The following is a 14625-nucleotide window of genomic DNA, read 5'->3' on the forward strand; positions in this document are numbered from 1 at the left end:
CAAATGAGAAGTAGATCAAATGAGATAATATATGGAAAGTGCTTTTCAGAACTTGAAGTGGCATATAAATGCTAGTTATCATCATTATCATCATCATCATTACTTAGAATATAAGCTTCTTGAAGGCAGGAACTCTCTTCCTACTGTATTTGTATATCTGTATCATCACAGCGTGGGTCACATAGTACAATTATTTATTTCATCTTTTACTCATTCATTTTACAAATGAAGAATATGTGGTCATATGAATTGTCCAGGGTCATGTAGCTAGTGCATGACATATTCAAGGTTCAAATCCAGGTCCTCCCAAATCTAAGTCTAAAACCCAAGTTCCAAGTCCAGCATTCCCTTCACTATGCCACACTATTTTTGTGCTAAGTGCCAGTTTATAGGATCAGAGACCTAGAAATGGAAGAGACCTTAGAAGTCATCTGTCCAGTTTTCTCATCTTACAAATGAGGAAACTGAGGCCCTAGAAGGCCTCATGAATTGTCCAAGGTCATATAGGAAGTATTAAGAGGGAAAGTTTGGACACAGATCCTCTGACTACAGAATCATGGTGCCTCCCAGAAAGGAACTTAGAATCTGGTAGGAGTGACTAGACATGTCCATAGATAAATAGAAAAGGCAGCTAGGTGATGCAGTGGATAGAGCATCAGACCTGGAGTCAGGAAAACTTCAAGCATTCAAATCTGGCCTCAGATGCTTACTAGCTGTGCGACCCTAGACAAGTCACTTAACCCTGTTTGCCTCAGCTTCTTCATCAATATGGGAAAAAAATGAGCTGGAAAAGAAAATGTCAAACCTCTCCAATATCTTTGCAAGGAAACTCCAAATGGGGTCATGAAGACTCACGATGGAAATGACTGAACAACAACAAATAAAACAAAAATGAGAACATGTGTGAGTGCATACCAGAAGGATAAAGTACAAGTAGAGCAGACGAAGAACTCACTATCACTCTACACTTGTGCCTAATAATATAACAATAATCCTGAGAGTAGGTATTATTATTTTCCCTAAAGCTAATCATGCTTCTTTACCCCTACCACCTTCCACCCAGCTGACATGACATACCCATCAACAGTAAGAATAATAACATCATTATTATTGTTATTATTCTTATGTCTAACATTCATATACTACTTAAAGGTTTCCAAAGTTTTTTACAATTATTATCTTATTTTATCCTTACAGCAATCCTGTGAGGTAAATACTATTATTGTAATATTTTACAGATGAGAGACCTGAGGAAGGAAGAGGTTAAATGACTTACCCACAGCTAGTAAGTGGATGAAGCTGATTTTGAACTTAGGTCTTCCTGATTTCAGGTCAAGTGTTCTATCCACTGAGCTACTTGGTTTTCATCAGATTTGAATGGGGGCCCAAATCAGGCTGGGGGGCCCAAAGGATAACCTGTCAGTTTCATCAATATAGGGGTCAGAGGTCACAATGACAGGAATCCTAGACTGACCCCTGATTATCCCCCATACTGACAATCGTCCAGCTGGGTGTCACTATTGCCAGAGTTTCTATTTAAAAAAATACTAATGTAAGAAGAAGCTTCCCAATGGATATTACATCTAGAGCTCACACTTGGAAAATTATCTGATTCAAAGCTGTCTAAGAACCAATGACCTAAGCCAGGGTGGGGAACCTGCAGCCTTGAGGCCACATGTGGCCCTCTAGGGCCTCAGCACTTTGACTGAATCCAAACTTCACAGAACAAATCCCCTTAATAAAAGGATTTGTTCTGTAAAACTTGGACTCAGTCAAAAGGCCACACCCAAGGACCTAGAAGGCCACATTTGGCCTCGAGGCTAGAGGTTCCCCAATAGCTTGTAATATTCAAGCAGGAAACAGAGAACTTCTCTTCTGTTCTTTGGTCCTAAGCTCTAAAACTGACTAAGCCTGGGTGACCCTACTGTATATGGTGCTTTCTAATGCTACTTTTTCATAGAAGATGCTATATTGGTAGCAACAAAGATTGTAGAACTAGAAGGAGGCTTATATACATCTCCCTCACTTTACAAGTGAGAAAGAGCTGAATTCAGGATCAGGAAGACCTCATTTCAAATCTCACTTTAAACCCTGGCCAAGTTACAGCATTTCTAGGCCTCAGTTTCCTCTTCTATGGAAAAAAAAAAAGGTTGAATTGTATGACCTGAAAGATTTCTAAATTTATAATCCTAAAGCCAAAAAAGTAACTCAAAATCATCTCAGTTAGTAAACACATCATCTCCCTGGCAAGAAAAGAGTCACTGGCACTCAAAAACAACAACAATAGAGAATATAAACTCATTTGTAAAACGTTATGGGTGAGCAGGATAGAAGGATGGAAAGAGTGCTAAAAATGAGTGTTCTGAGTTCAAATCCTACTTCTGATGCTTATTACCCATGTGCCCTTAGTCAAGTCCCTTATCCTTTCTAGTTTTCCTCATCTATAAAATGAGTGTTGAAGTCCATGGCTTCTGATTTCCCTTCTAGCACCAAAGCAATGATCCTATGAAACAGATTATAAGAAATATCCTTTTTAAAGACGGTTGATGAAAACAGGCTTGAAGAATGGCCAGAGAATCATCTAGAACCCGGGGGAGGGTTCTCTCACATGTCAGCGTCCTGAAAGGAGCCCTCAGATTTGAGACAACATTAGCTCCAAACCATAGCTACTAATGCCCTGCCAATGTGCTTCTCTCAGCAGCAGATTTGGGGGTCATAGATTTGGAGATGGAGGAGACTCTAGAGATAATTTAGTTTAACCCCCTTATATTACAGAGGGGTATACTGAATCCCAGAAAAGTGAAGTGACTTGTTCAGTCACTTGTTCAAGATTTGAATACCAGTTCCCTGTGCCAGATTCAGTGCTTTATCCACATGTCTCCTCTCTATCCTTAGAGATTCCTCATTTATACATGAACTGAGAGGAGTCTTAAATACAGAGCATTTTTCTCTCCCTTCTCCCACCCCTCACTTCCTGCTCAGACAGAGATATGCCCTTTGACATTGTTGTCGTTTAGTTATTTCAGTTGCATCCGACTCTTACCCCATTTGGGAGTTTTCTTGGCAGAGGCACTACAGTGGTTTACTATTTCCTTTTACACGTCATTTTACAGATGAGGAAACTGAGGCAAATATGGTTAAGTAACTTGCCTAGGGTCACACAGCTAGTAAGTGTCTGAGGCTGGATTTGAACTCAGGAAGATGAGTCTTTCTGACTCCAGTCCCAAGAAGCACTTTATCCACTTTATCCACTGTGCTATCTAGCTGCCCCACCCTTAGATCTGGTTATCCTTAAAGAGGCACCTAGAGAAACATTAATTTTAGGTTACACCTTGCTATCAGATAGCTAAAGCTATCACCATAAAGTCTCATCATTCCCCACACCCCTTTCTTTTCCTTCATTGCTTTCTGGGTATTCAAATTCCTTCCAATCTTCTTTTAACTCGAGATGCCTATACCTATGCATGTGTGTTGTAAGCACTATATGAAATTGAATGGGACTGCCTATGTAATGGCAGGCAGGTTTTTCCTCAGGGAAAGCCATTACATTGGTAAAAGACTACCCATTAAAAGCAGAAATAAACTTTGATACTCATGGCTAGTAACGCAGTTAAAGAGATCCCTCCCTGCAGCTTATCTCCATCTCAGGAAGAAGGAGGTCTTTTCCAGATGAACTGATAAGTGATTTGATTTCCATCCATTATTTCTTTCTTGATCAGGTTTTGTTTATTTTTTAGCTTCATTATATGGGGGCAAGGGAGGGGGGAGTGATGGTGGTCGTTACTACTCTCTCTTCAGCATCAACATGTCTTTGAAAGTATTGCTCAGTTGAGGCTTATTTGAAGTTCAGAAGTATACCCAATTTCATTTTTGATGAACTTCCCCTATTTATAATTTTCGATGCTGGAGAATAATACCAAAGGCAAAAAGAAAGCCCACCTTTCCCTGGAGTCCCGAGTCCTTCTCTCCTGCTGCTGAATTCATTGTTTTGATTCCTTGATGCACTGGCAAACTTTCAAGCATGCCATATGAGAATTTTAAAAATGAAGCTCTCATTTGGAAGTCACACAGTGGTGATATACACACAGAGCTTCAATTTAAACCATTATTACATACCATCTTTTTTTCTTTTATAATAATCCATTAAATGCTTTCAAGTATGGAGAAGGAATAGCAACCTGTAGATCCAAATGGAGCCCAGATGACCTATAAAATACATACTGCCTCACTGTCTGAGTTGTTAGAGCTCTCATCTCTAATGGATGGCATTGTTATTTTACCTTCCAGACAACCACACACATCAATTATACATTCTCCAATGTCATGAATCACTTTCCTAAAACAACCTGTCTTTTTGTTGTTACATGTGTCATTTTTTTTCTTAACCTTCTGCACAAAATTGAAGGGGTTTTATATTTTTCTTTTTAACAAAGGATTATATCATTACCTTAAACATATTGATAATTGGAAACTACCTCTTGGGGAATAAATAATGTCAATTCCTCCCTCCATCCCCACCCCCAAACATAAACTGGTCTCATGTGTCATTCTCAATTATAGTAGCTATATGCATTACAAGAAAGCATCTTTTCCTTCTTCATTCTAGTGCTTGGTAGTTCTTGCATATCTTAGGGAAACTGTACATACAGCTTGTCAGTCTATATACATAGTCTTCTATAAGGGAAAATAAAGATAAAACAGAATTTTGGAAAGGTCATTTGTTCCTCTCTAAACAAGCCATCATAAAGGGGCCTGCTTGGCTTCCTTCAGCAAAAAAAAAAAAATTAGTCTTTCCTTGATGTAAAAACTATAGGAAGTCAAGCAAGGTGGTGCAGGACTGTAATCCATGTTGCTGGCAAGGCTGAGGCCAGTGGATCTTTTGAGCTCCGGAGTTCTGAGTTACAGGATGCTACACTGCTTGGGTGTTGGTACTGCCTGGTACCAATATGGTGAGGCCCTGGGAGGAGGAGGGCCACCAGGCTACCTAAGGAGAGGTGAACCAGCCCAGATCAGAAATAAATCAAGTCAAAGCTCCCATGTCAATCAGTAGTGGTCTTAAGTTCATAAAAAGCTTCATACTTCATACTTCCAGTCTATGCAAAATTAGAAGACTCAATATCAAAAAAAAAATAGAAGATATCCAAATCAATTCATTGGTCTAAGAAAGGCTTTTAAAATCCAATTCAAAAGTGTCAATGAACCACAAAGGACAAGATTTTCACTAGGGAAGTGAGAAGGAAGGACTAGAAGATGCTATGGAGAGTGATGTTTCTAGAAAGGACTTCATAAATCATTTTGCAGCCTCCAAGAAGGCCAATATTGACATAATTATTGACACTGTCCTGAATCTTTTGATAACTCATTTCACTTCAAGCTAAAGATTTTTTTTCTTCTGCACATCTATTCTAAACACAACCTGGTACAATCTGAGTATGTCTTTTGTTGTTCTGCTCTCATAGAGCACAAAGGTTATCTTAAATCTTAACCTTCTACAGAAAATCTTTTGAGGCCCCACTAATGCCTTCCCATTTGAGATTACCCTCCACCTCTATATATATTTTGCATGTACCTAGTAATTTACATGTATTTTGTCCATTGGAATGTGAAGTCCTTGAGGATAGGGATGATTTTTTGTCTTTATTTGTATCCCTAGTGCTTAGCACAGTGCCTGGCTTATGCTAAGTACCTAATAAATTCTTGTGGTGTTTTTTTTTTATTATTTAAAATTCAACTAAGCATTTTTTCTTCCTTCCTCCAACCTTTGACAGAAAAAAACAGAAAAACAAAATCTTTATAAGAAATATGTATAGTCAAGGAAAACAAATTCTCACATTGACTATGTAAAATATATGTACATGATTCATCATGTGTTTTAAGTCTATTACCTCTCTATCAGGAGATGATTAGAATTCTTCTTCATTGGTCCTCTAGAATTACAGTTGATAACTGTATTGGTCAGAGGTTTTACGTCTTTCAAGGCTGTTCATCTTTACAATGTTGTTATTTCTCTTTACAATATTGCTGTTTTTGTAGAAATTATTCTCCTTATTCTGATCCCTTCACTCTGCATCAGTTCATATAAGTCTTCCTAGGTTTTTCTGAGAGCATCTATCTTATTATTTCTTACTGAACCACAATAGGATTACATTTCATTCACATATCACAAAAATAAATGCTTATTTATTGATTGCTCATCTTCTGTATCCATATTCTCTATCTTATTCTAAGTTCTGCATTAATGTAGGAAATTATTTCATATACATCATTTGACCTTTGAGGAAATTTCAGGCAGTCATTCATTATATGTTAGATCAGAGAACCTACTAGGTAATTATGATAATGCAGTTTCTCTCTTTTAGTTATTATAAATATTGAAATCAGTAGAAAACAAAATCAGAATGTGGGGATTTGTGAGAGCAGAATTGTGGGATATTAAAGCAACTAATTGATACAGTAGAAGGAGAGAGGGAATTGTAATCAGGAAGACCTGAATTGAAATTCTTCCTCAAACACTTCCTAGCTATGTGCCCCAGGACAAGTAGTTTAACCTCTACCTGCCTCAGTTTCCTCATATGTAAAATGGGGATAATAAATAGCATCTACCTCCCAAGGTTATTGTTTGGATAAGATGAGATAATATTTGTAAAGTCCTTTGCAAACCCCAAAGTACTACATAAATGTTAGCTATTAGTATGATCATTATTACTACTGCAATCATCATCATCATCACTGTTATTATCATTATCATTACCATGGATGTAAAAAAATGCTATGGTCCTGATGGTGAGAAATCAGGGAAAAAAAAAAAACAATGGATGGTTTGGGAGTAATGGAAGAAGGTTGCTCTTGAAGGATTCAGGGTATAAATAGACTTCTTCCAACCTGAGAGTTAGATGTACTCCCAAATAGTGATGCTAAGGGACTGGTCATTTGAAAGACAGCATAGTGTAATATAAAAAACACTGGATTTGTAATCAGCTGAAGTAGATTTAAATCTTAGCTCTGCCTTTTACTGACTTTGGACATGGGCTTCAAAGTCTCCATCTGTAAAATGAAGGGATAGGATGAGAAGATCTCTAATGCTTCCTTTAACTCCCAGTCCTATGATCACTAAACCAGCTGAGGGATTATTCCTTTAATAACACCTCTCCTACTTTATAATGAAATAAAGAATACTCCTTCTGCTCCTCATTGACCACATGGGAATCACCCACTTCGTGGACTGATTAATCACAGCAAATTCTGGATTGCTAGGTAGCTTTCCCTTAAATCTGCATCTTGTTGTGCCATCTACTTCTTCTAGGAATCACTATGCACTCAAAATAATTCTCAACAAAACTCTCCATCAGATATGTCATGGATTACACTATAACTGGGTGTTTTTGTTTGGTTTGTTTTTGGACCAGATCTATGATTGTACTGTTATAGGAAATTTCCCCGGGAGAAAATACCCTCTACCAATGTAGGTGGCACCTTATCTTCAAGCAAACACCCTCTATTCATGTAGATAGCATCTGCTCTGTAATGTATAGTCATAGAGAGTTTCCTGGAGGCCTGAGTACTTAAGTGACTTGCTTTGGTTCATACTGTCATTATGTAGGTTTTCCTAGGTCTAGGGCCAGTTTTCTATCCATTATATCATCCAGTATACAAATTATACATTATTTAGGGATTAATTATGCAAATGCAGTAAAATAAAGACTTTAAATTAGAGTTGAATTGAACCTTAAAGATCATCCAGCCCAACCACTTAAGAGAAGTTTAAGTGAGCTGCCCAAGGTAGTAAGTAGAAAAAAAGGAATTTGAACTCAAATTCTCTGATTGTAAAGCCAGTGTTCTTTCCACTGCATGATGTCGTTGACCATATTATCAGCTAGAAGCAGCTGGTTGGCGCAGTGATTAGTGCACTGGACCAGGAGTCATGAAGGCCTGAGGTCAAATACTACCTTTGCTGCCTGGCCTTGGCTCTGTCCTGAAAGCCAGTACTAGCTATCTGACTTTGGGTATATCTCTTTGCGCTCTGCCTTTCTCTCCTCATCTGTAAAATAGGTTTCCAAAAATTCCATCCACCTCCCAGGGTTTTTATGAAGAGAAAATGAGATACTTGTGCAGCACTTTGCAAACCTTAAAATACTACATAAACGCTACCTCTTATTACTATCGTTATTAATTTGACATCCAGATTAGATAATCCAAATACTCCTGGTATTTCTTCATGGGGTCTATTTCTCAGCCTTTTTTTAGCTACAGTTACTCCCCTCTGAGTCTTCTCTATGGTCTCCATGACTTAGTTCAGTTCTAGGCTCTTGAACACATATTCTGAATAAATTGCTGCTTATGTATGCCCAGCACCTATATAATGCCTTTGCACACAGTAGAACCTTAACTGATCCTTATTGGATTGCTCTGGGTTGGAATATACCAGATAATCTTCATTATAATGTTCTGCCCCTCCACACATACCTGCCTTGCAGGGGCAGCATAGTATAGTGGGAAGAACTCTGAATAAGTAGTCCCAGGACCACATTTCCACTACCTGCTACTTGTGTGACTTTAGTGTGACCTTGGCTGAGTCCCTTAGCTTGACTTCAGTCTCTCTAGGCTTCAGTTTCTGAATCTCTAAAATGAGGACAATTAGACAGTTAGACATCTAAGATCTCTTCCAGTTCCATAGTTATGATCCTTTAATACTCTGATGCTATATTTCCGTGAACTAGGATGTCCAGGGGTGGGGAACCTGCGGCCTTGAGCACACATGTGGCCTTCAAGGTCCTCAACTGAGGCCCTTTGACTGCATCCAAACTTCACAGAACAAATCCCCCTAATAAAAGAATTTGTTTTATAAAACTTGGACTCAGTCAAAAAGCTGAACCCAAGGACCTAGAAGGCCACATGTGGCCTCGAGGCTGCAGGTTCCCCACCCTTGAAAGATGTCTCTCCTACCTTTTTGTCCCAGGTAGAGAACTTTCTGGTCACAGTCTGGTACTGGCTTTTTTTTTTAAATCAAGCACTCTGCCTTAACTGGTGGCGTTATCTTCTTTCATAAGTGAGGAAAACAAAACTTAGCTACATTGATTTTGACATGGCCAAGTGATCACAGTGGACTAATGAACTGAAACCCTGCTTCGCACAGCACTCTTCTGAATATAAGAAATGGAATCTCAGAGGTTAACTTAGAATTAAACTTAAGGAATATTTCATGTTGGTTTATCTTGGAGAAACATAACATACAAAAAGATAAAGTTATAGCACAGAAACCTGAACACTTCCTTTTATCTACTATCAATCTATTTATCTATTACTTTTCATCATCACCATTAGACCACAGTGGATCTTCTCAAAAGTTGGCTATACCTTACAGTCTCTGTACAGAGACAACATTGTAGGCTGTCTCTGTCAATAAAATATAATCTCCCAGGGTGGTGGCTTTCATTTTTGTCTTTGAATTCATAGCACCGGACACAATTCAAGGCACATAATAGGAGCTTAAGAAGTGCCTGTTGCTTGGTCTTAAAAACAAAACAAAACAAAACAAAAAAACACCAAACTTATGTCTTAGCATACCTCCTCTATCTTGGACTTGTGAACTTTTTTTTAGCAGAAGTATAACATTTTACATTTATCACTTTTAAATTTTATCTTATTCATTCTGTCCCATTGTTCTAGCCTGTCAAATTTTGAATTTTGGTTCTGTCACACAGTGTGTTAGCTATCCCTCTACCTCATGTTAGTTTTACAAATTTCATAAGCATACTGTTCTGCCTTTATCCAAACCAATCAAAAGCTTCATAAGTTTCCATTCATTCTGTAAGCACGTGAGTAGGGAATAAAGATGGCAGTAACAGCCTAGAGTATAGGGGCAAAGTGAGCAAAAGGTGGGCCGCTGCTTTCTTACTCTTTGACCCCATCTAATCTACTGTGGAGAAGTAATCTATCTTTCAGTGGCAAGGTTTTCCCACTGGTGACACTATTCTCCAAGAAATTTTTGAGGCCAAGAACAATAAAAAAAATAATAATAAATCTTCTTGGTATTTATATAACACTAGCCTCCAAGGAGTTCAAAGTTCAACTCCAGCAGTTTCTGTTTTCTTTTCTTTTCCTTCTTGAAGTATTAGTTTCCAGTTTAGGAGGGGAAAAACTAAGGCCCAGTGAGGGTAAGTGACTCCTCAATAATTTCAGGGCAGAGCCAAGAACTAGATTCTGATCCCCTGACTTACCATTGACTGATCTTTTTTCTAGGCATTCTATCTCTAAGAGATAGAACATAGAGAAGATCAGATATTTTTTCTGGTTATGGCATTATTAAATTACTTTCCTAGCACTGCATTTAAAGACTTGTATTTTTCTTAGAAGGATAATATTAATTCATGGCACTTCCCTGCAGTAATAGGAAAATAAACTGATTTATCTGGAAAAGGTAAAGATGAATGTCAATAGAGAAAACTCAATACAATGAATTCTTTCAGTAGGAACACTACAACATTCATGGCTCATACTAGTCTAGCTCCTTTCAGATATGCATGTGTGTTTGTGTGATACTATGTTGTGGTATTTTGGTGTTTCCTCAGTATTCAAGGCTCAAAACCTAAGCTTAGATTTGACTTTTTGGTATCAGTGTGGTCTCATTAACTTTACCATCTTGTACTGGACTGACTATTGACCTCTTTATTACTTTAACTACCTAAAATATTACCACGTAGGCTTCATATGGAATCTTTATACAATGATTTTTTTTCTGTTTATCTGCCAACCATATTTGGCTTCCCAGGAATCACAACAGATCTTGTGTTTCCCATGTTTATGTTTATGTCTTACCATCTGATAGTATAATCACCATAAAATCTGACCTCTCAGACTCCAGATTTTAGGGAAATTAGGTATTAAGTATAAGCTTTCCACAATTTTAAACGTATTTTAAATTAAAATAAAAATAAAGTATCATTATATAATACTTATAAAACAAATGACTATTGATATGACACTTAACCTCTTCAGGACTCAGTTTCCTTACCTGCTAAATGAGGATCTGAACTAAACAATCCCTACAGCCCCTTCTAGATATAAATGTATAATCCTATGATCAAATTATTCCATATTCCAAGGACCTATGGTTTTGTATTCATGGGTACCCCCTTAGCCAATGCATCTTGCAGCCCCTCTACAGTTTAGGAAATGGTCCTTGAAAGTTAACATTGTTTTTAAAAAATGATAGGCATCTCTGAATTTTGCAGGTGTGGGTCGTTGGACTATAGACATACAGTGTTTTACTTATTCTATACAGAAAGTCTTTCCAACTTGTAAACAAGGAATTAGGGAAAAAGTTATGTAATGGACTTTGAAGGGTAGAGCCAAGATGGCAGAGTAGAAGTGCTCATCCAACCTAACCCAAACTTCCTCTCTAAACAACTTTAAAATAACACCTCAAAGTGAATTCTGGAGTGGTAGAGCCAACAAAAGGTCAGGATGAGAATTTCTTCAAGCCCAAGAAACCTTAGGAGGTTGGAAAGAGAATGCTGTGATATGAGAGTGGAGGCCTTCTTGGAGCCCACATGGATGCAACACCAGTGGTTGAGCTAGGTGGTGGCAACAGATGCAACAGCAGCTTTGGGAGATCACAAACCAGAGACAGTAAAGGGACCTGGCAACTGATCAAAAAGATATTACTAGGGAACTCTTGTGCTAGCACTGGACACAGGACAAGATAATGTTTAACAACTCCATTACCTCTACCAAATTCACGGTGACAGGTCAAGGGTAGAGAAGAGCACTATTGGTCAAGAGCAAGCAGGGGCCCTGAGGAGCAGTATCACTTCTGGTCCCAAGGGAGCAGGGACCCTGAGGAGCACTATCAATTGCAGTCCCAAGGGATCAAGGGCCCTTCCTGAGTAAGGATCTGAATGCAGACTAGGAGAGCAGTGACCACATCTCTCCCCAGATCATACCACCTTAGAAGCACTGAAAACTTCCAACTCTCCAGAACTAGCTTTGAAAATAGCAGTAAGAAAAAGCCTGAAGCTTGAGACAATGCCCCTCCCTCCCTCCATGCAGGAACAGAAAGTTCAAAGTCAAAAAAACAGTCTAGAAACAATGAGCAAACAATAAATAAATAAAAGAACCTGACCATAAAAATCTACTATGGGACAGGAAAGATCAAGACACAAAGTCAAAAAAAAAAAAAAGGCAATGAAAACAGCTACTAGTAAAGCACCAAAGGGGAAAAAGAAAAATGTGAATTGGACACAAGCTAAATGAGAATTTCTGGAAGACCTAAAAAATTATTTTCAAATGCTAATAAAAGTGGCAGAGGAAGAATTAAGTAAAGAAATAAGAGGAAAGGAAGAAAATTATGAAAAGACAATTAACAGCTTGGTAAGAGGCACAAAAATGCTGAAAAAATAACTCTTTAAAAAACAGAATTGGCCAAGTGGAAAAAGAAGTACAAAAGCTCACTGAAGAAAATAATTCCTCAAAAATTAGAATTTGTCAAGTGGAAGCTAATTATTCCATGAGAAATAAAGAAGCAATAAAATAATGTCAAAAGACTGAAAAATAGAAAAAAATGTGAAATATCTCCTTAGAAAAACAACTGACTTGGAAAACAGATTAAGCAGAGATAATTTAAGAATTATTGGATTGTCTGAAAGCCATTATAAAAGAAAGAGCCTACACATCACATTTCAAGGAATTACTAAGGAAAACTTCCCAGATATCCTAGAATCAGAGGATGAAATACAAAAATCCACTGATCACTACCTGAAAGGATTCCAAAATGAAAACTCCCAGAAATATTATATTCATATTCCAGAGCTTCAAGGTCAAAGAGAAAATACTTCAAGCAGCCAGAAAGAAACCATTCAAATACCGTGGAACCATAGTCCAGGATCATCCAAGATTTAATATCTACCTCCTTAAAGGAGTGAAGGGCTTGGAATATGATATTCCAGAAGGAAGAGGAGCTAGGATTACAACCAAGAATAACCTATCCAGCAAAACTGAGTATACTCCTTTAAGAAAAAAGGATATTTAATGAAATAGAGGATTTTCAAGCACTCCTAATGAAAAGAGTAGAGTTGAATAGAAAATTTGACTGTCAAATACAAAATTCAAGAGAAGTATAAAAAGATAAACAGGAAAGAGAAACCATAAGGGACTCAATAAGGTTAAACTGTGTACATTAGTATATGGGAAGATAATACATGTAGCTTCTAAAAACTTTATCATTATTAGGGAAGTTAGAAGGAATCTACATAGACAGAAAGCAGGGGAATCAGTCAATTATGCTGGGATGATATAAAAATGGTTGGGAAAGAAAGAGGGATGCCCTGCCAGAAGGGGAAAAGGAGAGGAAGAATAGGGAAAATAATCTCACATAAAAAAGGCATGCAAGGAAGAGTTGTTATAGTAGAGGGGGAAATGATGGGGGGGGGCAACACGGCAACCTCACTCTCATCTAAATTTGTTCAAAGAGAGAGAAAAAATATACACACACATATACATACATGCACATACACAATTAATGGAATATAGAAATCTGTCCTACCCAGTAGGGAAGTAGGAGGGGAAGGGGATAAAAGAGAGAGAGGTGGTTAATAAAAGGGAGGGCAGATAAAGAAAGGTAGTGCTTTAGAAGAGGGACCAGAAAAAAAGAGAGAGAAAAAGATAAACAGAAGAAAATAAGAGCAATGGAAATGTACAGTTAGTAATCATAACTGTGAATATGAATAAGATGAACTCACTGATAAAATAGAAACAGATAGCTGAATGGATTAGAAACCAGAACTCAAATGTGTATAAAGAAACACATTTGAAACAGAAAAACAAACACAGAGTTAAAATTAGGGGCTAGAGCAGAATCTATTATGCCTTAGCTGAAGTTAAAAAAAAAAGTAGGGGTGGCAATCATGATATCAGACAAATCAAAAGCTAAAACAGACCTAACTAAAAGAGATAAGCAAAGAAACTGCAACTTGCTTAAAAGGCACAATCAACAATGAAGTAATATCAATAGTAAACATGTGTACCAGATGGCATATCATCCAAATTCTTAAAGGACAAAATAAATGAATTATAGGAGGAAATAGATAGTAAAAGTGTATCAGTGGTGAACCTTAACTTTCCTCCCCCCAGACATAGATAAAACTAACCATAAAAATACATAAGAAAGAAGCTAAGGAGATTAGTAAAATGTTAGAAAAGTTGGCTATGATATACCTTTGGACATAATGGAATGGAACTTTAAAGGAATATACCTTTTTCTCAGCTGTACATGTAACTTTTACAAAAATTGACCTTGTATAGGGTGTGGAAACCTTACAGACAAATGCAGAAAAACAGAAATACTAAATGCACTCTTTTCAGACCATAATGCAATAAAAATTACATTCAATAAAGGGCCATGAAAGCATGGATTAAAAATAACTGGAAACTAAATAACCTAATACTAAAGAATTAATGAGTTGAAGAACAAATCACAGACACAATTTCATTAAAGAGAATGACAATACTGACACAATATACTAAAATTTGTGGGATTCACCCAAGCAGTACCTAGGAAAAAATTTATATCTGTAAACACATACATCAGTTAAAGAGAGAAAGAGTAGATCAATGAATTGAGCATGCAAA

This window comes from Vombatus ursinus, unplaced genomic scaffold, assembly GCF_900497805.2.
Source record: "Vombatus ursinus unplaced genomic scaffold, bare-nosed wombat genome assembly UNPS02014769.1, whole genome shotgun sequence".
NCBI classification, from domain to species: Eukaryota; Metazoa; Chordata; class Mammalia; order Diprotodontia; family Vombatidae; genus Vombatus; species Vombatus ursinus.